We start from the raw sequence: 6,629 nt of genomic DNA on the forward strand, positions 1-6,629 counted from the left end.
CTGTGTAGGTCCTTTCTATGCTCACGTCCTATCCTTTATTGATATGATGGAGGAACTGGTGCTGCCTGATTCTGGAGCTAATAGTCACATGTGGCTATTTCAATTAAATTAAACTTACACAAAATTAAAAACTCAGTTCCTCAGTAGCACTGGCCACATTTTAAGTGCTCAATAGCTGGTCACGATTTAAATTAATTAAAATGAAATAAAATTTAAAATTCCGCTTCACAACGGAATACTACTCAGCCATAAAAAAAGAATGAAATTTTGCCATTTGCAACAACATGGATGGACCTGGAGGGCATGATGCTAAGTGAAATAAGCCAGACGGAGATATCACTTATATGTGGAACCTAAAAGTGACAACAAATGAGTGAATATAAGAAAAAGGGAACATCACAGATATAGAGAACAAACTAACGCTTACCAGTGGGGAGAGGGAAAAGGGGCAAGAGCAAGAAAGTGTAGGGGATTAAGAGGTACAAACTAGGGCTTCCCTGGTGGCGCAGTGGTTGAGAGTCCGCCTGCCGATGCAGGGGACGCGGGTTCGTGCCCCGGTCCGGGAGGATCCCACGTGCCGCGGAGCGGCTGGGCCCGTGCGCCGTGGCCGCTGAGCCTGCGCGTCCGGAGCCTGTGCTCCGCAACGGGAGAGGCCACGGCGGTGAGAGGCCGGAGCCTGCGCGCACGGAGCCTGTGCTCCGCAACGGGAGAGGCCACGGCGGTGAGAGGCCCTCGTACCGCAAAAAAAAAAAAAAAAAAGGGTACAAACTATTATGTATAAAATAAATAAGCTACACGGATATATTGTACAACACGTGGAATACAGCCAATATTTTATAATAACTAACTGGAGTATAACCTTTAAAAATTGTGAATCACTACATTGTACACCTGTAATGTATAATACTGTACATCAACTATATACTTCAGTTAAAAAATTGTTTTCGTGTTCTTGAAGTCACTTCTTTTTCTCTGTGTTTTTATAGTCCAGAGATCTTTTATTTTTTTTACACCTATCATGCCATGAATTCACAGGGAATGGGTTCCAGCAGCTCAGGCTCCTTTCCATTGGTTTCTGTTATATGAAGTATGTTTCTCTGGATGGAACAGGCTGGCGCTTCAGTTGAACCCAAGTACCTTTCTCTTCGGCTTCCTTCTTTTTCTGATCATTTTCCTTCCCGAGTTTCAGGAAGCTACCTTGGCTCTTGAGTGCTTAATATGCTCAATGTGGACACTAATTGTTTTGGCAAGGATCACGCCCTTAACCTGTTTGTTTACGACAATGCCAACAGCATGCCAGGTCACCCTGTAGACTCTTCCAGTCTTGCCATGGGAACACCGGGGGCGCATTCCACTTTGAACAGTGCCCATTCCCTTGATGTCTACAATATCACCTTTCTTGTAGATTCGCATGTATGTGGCCAAAGGAACAGCTCCATGTTTTCTAGGAGGCCTAGAGAACCTAAAGCAGGTGCGTCTCCTCTTTCCCTTTCTGTTGGTCATTTTGATGAATTACTGGAAGATGACGGTTCTGGCCGAAAGGCTGAAGTCACTTCTTTAAAAGGAGAATTGAGTGCTAGGTAAGAGCCTACAAAAAAGCAATGAGAGAGCTGGATGTGTCTGTTGTGTGTAACCAGGTCTAGGACAGGAAAGTATTTGTCAAAGATACTGGAAGGAAGGTGAGTTAAAATGCCACACTGCCACGCCAAGGTTAAGGTTAATGGTAGAACACTAGCACATTTCCCTTAAAAGCTGGGTATAAGACAAGGATGCCATATGCCAATGCTATGATCTACTGTCAAAGTGCCACGTGGATTAGAGAATAAAACAGGTATTGTAAAAGAAGATGGCAAAATCGTCACTATTTGCAGACGATATGACTTAATACCTGCAAAATGCAGAAGAATGAACTGTAACATTATTAGAAACAGTAAGAGGGGGCTTCCCTGGTGGCGCAGTGGTTGAGAATCTGCCTGCCGGTGCAGGGGACAGGGTTTCGAGCCCTGGCCTGGGAAGATCTCACAGGCCGCGGAGCACCTAGGCCCGTGAGCCACAACTACTGAGCCTGTGCGTCCGGGGCCTGTGCTCCGCAACAAGAGAGGCCACGACAGTGAGAGGCCCGCGCACCGCGATGAAGGGCGGCCCCCGCTTGCCGCAACTGGAGAAAGCCCTCGCACAGAAACGAAGACCCAACACAGCCAAAAATAAATAATTAAATAAATAATTAAAAAAAAAAAAAAAAGAAACAGTAAGAGGCTTTAGTATGGCAGATGGTTACAAAGTCAATATGCAGGAAACAATTTCCTTTATATGAAAGTAAAAGTAAGTATAATGGAAAAGAGAACTCATATTTTAATACATTTCTTAAGCTTACATAAAAATATTTATAATGAAATATCTAAAACAAACTAAAATATATAGGCGATCTATGTGAAGAATATATATATGTATATGGAAAGCGTCAAACCTGTACAGATGGCATAAAAGATGGCTTAAATAAGTAGAACAACATTATAAGAACATAATATTTAAAGATGTCAATTCCCCTGAAGTAACTATAAACCCGAAGCATTCTCACTCAAAATACCAACAGGTTTCGTTGTTGCATTTTGTTTTCCTTCTTTGTGGGGGGTAGAGGATACTTAGAAATGACAGAATGATTCTTAAAGTTTGCGAAGGAGATAAGGAAAGGAAACACGCCAGGAAAATAAATTCTGAAAGACAGAATGGGGGAGAATCAGCCCCATTGTAAATAATATGAAACTGGTTCAGAAATGGACAAAAAGATGAACAGAAGAGCCCTGCTTCAAGAACACCTTGACCATTTAGGTGGTATGTCAAATCTGCAGGATTTGGAACCTGCAAGTAACAGGCAAAAAAGCAAATCAGAAACTGAATTTACTCCTTACACCAAAATATCCAGGGAATTAAAGGCAAACATCACAAATAAAAATGTAAAAGTACTAGAAGAAAACCTATGCCTACACATCTTGGCCCAGGAAAGGACTCTCTAGGTATAAGAGCCCAGCACACAGGAAGGCAAAATTTCTACATCAGAACTACAAATAAAAAGGATAAAAATGTCTGTGTGGTAAAAACACCATAGTCAAATGGCAAACTGGGGGAAATATCGGTAATATAGGTGATTAAGTAACAATTTCCTTAATATACAACAAAACTCTGAAAAATTCACAAATACAGATGAAAACTTACCACAAAAATAGCAAAAGATATAAACAATCAATTTACAGGAAAACAACAAACACAACAACAAATGACCAATATGAATAAAAGATGGTCGACCCTAAGCAAATTAAAACAAAAAGATACTATTTTTCACTTATCAAAGATTGTGGCAATGATCCCAAATGATTTATAATCCCCTGTATTGGCAAGAATGTGGGGAAAGAGGAACTGTCACGCAGTGCAGGTGGTAATATAAATTGGTATAAACATTCAGGATAGCAAATTCACAGTATCTATCAAAATGCAAAACAGCCATACCCTTGACGCAGATATTTCACTTCTAGACATGTATCTTGCAAGCATTTTTACTCAAGTAAACAAAGATATATGTAGAGTGGGCCCTCTGGATCCTCGGGTTCCACACCTGCAGATTCAACTAACAATGGATCAAAAACATTTGGAAGAAAAAAATTCCAGGAAGTTCTGAAAAGCAAAACTTGAATTTGCTGTTCTCCAGCAACTGTTTACATAGCATTTACAGCTATTTACAGAGCATTTACATTGCATAGGTTATATGCAAATATTATGTCATTTACTATAAGGGACTTGAGCATCTGAAGATTTTGGTATCCACAGGTCATGGAACTGGTCCCCCATGGATACCTGGGGAGGCGTGTATAAGGATGCTGCTCGCGACATTGTTTACAATAGGAAAAGAACCCCAACAACCTAGAAACAAACTAAATGTCTAATCAGTAGGAATTGCTGGTTAAATTATGTTACATTCTTATAATGAAATACCAGGCAGTCATCAAAAGAACAGACTCCATTGAGTCTGTTGGAAGATGCCCACAATATTTTAAGAAGGCAAGTAGCAAAAGATTATATGTAATAGGATATTTATAAATATATACACATGGCATATATAGAATATGCGTGAAAGAGTACATATAAAACTTAGAGGTTATTTCTAAGAAACAGGTTGAGAGAAAAGGATGAGGAATTTTTAGTTAACACTTTAACAATCAAATATAAATTTTATAATGAATTACTCTTCAAAGCACACAGCAATCTAGACAAATGTAATAACCTATAGTTGGTACTCAGCAAATAATACTCATTATAAGTTGTGATCTTCAGAAAGTTTTCCCCAGTGACATAATATACCCTTACCCCAGCACAGTGTAGACGTAATACAACGGTGGGTAACTTCTTGCTAAAGTCAGCATGTCGTGGCTGTACTCTCTGGCTAGAAGGCTGGATAAGGGCTGAGTTATCCTGGACCAAAAGCACAGAGAAATGGCTCCAAGTACTGAGCCCAGATCACACCATGCTAAAGCCCCTTGATCCAATCTTCAGTCCCCACTGGTGCCACCCTATGATGTAACCATCTGGAATGTCTGACCTGGGGACAGACTGTGAGTGCCATGCTGCTTTGGGGATAAGACTCGAGTTTTTAAAGATTGGTTCATTTAATTAAAAGCACAGCAGGCCGCTGAGTACTAAGCAGACAGCATGCATTTCATTCAGGAAGGTCACCTCTCCTGGTACAACGTAGTGGAAAACAGGGCAGCATTCAGAGACAAGATCACAGGTGGATTTTGCCCTCTTAGGACGAGATTTGGCAAAGAATGACCAGCCTCCTTCTATCAAGGGTGCTAGAGGCTGGCTGGTAGATGGGATTTAGCAGATGACAATGAATTTCTGAAAAGATCTGTGTATTCCCTAAAAGCCATTCTAAGAACAACAAGAGAGAATGGAAAGAAGGAAAGCAAAGAAAGAGAGAGAGAATAGGGAGGCAGGGAGGGGAAAACCTTACCAGCAAACATGACATTTATTTCTCAATTACAGATTTTTTTTTTTAAATTGTGCTTGGGAAGTCTAGGATTTCTTACCGCCATAAATAATGATTTTATGCTTCAGAGAAACTTTATGTAAAAACTATTATCCTATTGAGATTTATTTTAACTTTTTAAAATTAATTTATTTTATTTATTTATTCTTGGCTGCGTTGGGTCTTCGTTGCTGCGCGCGGGCTTTCTCTAGTTGTGGCAAGCAGGGGCTACTCTTCTCTGCGGCACACGGGCTTCTCATTGCGGTGGCTTCTCTTGTTGCGGAGCACGGGCTCTAGGCACACGGGCTCAGTAGTTGTGGCTCGCGGGCTGTAGAGCGCAGGCTCAGTAGTTGTGGCGCACGGGCTTAGCTGCTCCGCAGCATGTGGGATCCTCCCGGACCAGGGCTCAAACCCGTGTCCCCTGCATTGGCAGGCGGTTCTTAACCAATGTGCCACAGGGAAGCCCGAGATTTCTTTTTTAAAGGGTTTAGGTTTTTAATTTGTTTTCAACTTTGTAGCAACGCTCATTCATGTTAAAACATGATTTTCTAAGCATTACAGGTGATAACAAGCCATGCTAGTCTTCTGGTAAAAGACAGCTCTAAATGCATTCTAAACGTCCAGCAACACCTCAGCCTGTTAATCTCATACACACGTGTGTGCACACATACACACACACACAATCACTGCCACGATTTTAAAGCTGCAGAGCTTTCTGGCCTGAGATAATTTATGCAACTTCTGGAAGTGCCTAAAACTACTCCTGGGAAAATAAGGCTTAATATTTAATGAACTTAAAAGAGCAAGACTTTTATTTTTATGTTAGTGTTTTACTTCCACTGCTGCACAAATATTTAAGTGCCTACTATGTGGCGGGCACTGTCCTAGGCACAGGATTATAGCAGTAAGCAATACAGATACCGTAGGCCTTGCATTTTAATAATCATTTAAATAAAATTGCTAATAGTTACAAAACACTTGCGACAAGCCTGGTATTATTCTTAGCCCTTTATTTATATGTTCTCTTTTCATCTTCACAACCCCATGAGGTAGGTACTTTTATTACCCCATTTTACAAAGAGACTGAAACACAGAGAAGTTAAGTTACTTGCCCAGGGTCACACAGCCAGTTGCTGGCAGAGCTGGGATATGAATTCAGACTGACTTGTGCTCGGCAGCATGTGGGATCCTCCCGGACCAGGGCTCAAACCCGTGTCCCCTGCATTGGCAGGCGGTTCTTAACCAATGTGCCACAGGGAAGCCCGAGATTTCTTTTTTAAAGGGTTTAGGTTTTTAATTTGTTTTCAACTTTGTAGCAACGCTCATTCATGTTAAAACATGATTTTCTAAGCATTACAGGTGATAACAAGCCATGCTAGTCTTCTGGTAAAAGACAGCTCTAAATGCATTCTAAACGTCCAGCAACACCTCAGCCTGTTAATCTCATACACACGTGTGTGCACACATACACACACACACAATCACTGCCACGATTTTAAAGCTGCAGAGCTTTCTGGCCTGAGATAATTTATGCAACTTCTGGAAGTGCCTAAAACTACTCCTGGGAAAATAAGGCTTAATATTTAATGAACTTAAAAGAGCAAGACTT

The 6,629-nt window shown here is 41.1% G+C and overlaps 1 pseudogene; it reads right to left on the bottom strand.

Annotated features, from left to right (window-relative positions):
- Window positions 1–1,016: 1,016 nt before the first annotated feature.
- LOC129392288 (60S ribosomal protein L21-like) lies at window positions 1,017–1,506 on the bottom strand (annotated as a pseudogene).
- Between the last annotated feature and the right edge of the window lie 5,123 nt (window positions 1,507–6,629).

This window comes from Physeter macrocephalus, chromosome 8 (assembly GCF_002837175.3).
Source record: "Physeter macrocephalus isolate SW-GA chromosome 8, ASM283717v5, whole genome shotgun sequence".
NCBI classification, from domain to species: domain Eukaryota; kingdom Metazoa; phylum Chordata; class Mammalia; order Artiodactyla; family Physeteridae; genus Physeter; species Physeter macrocephalus.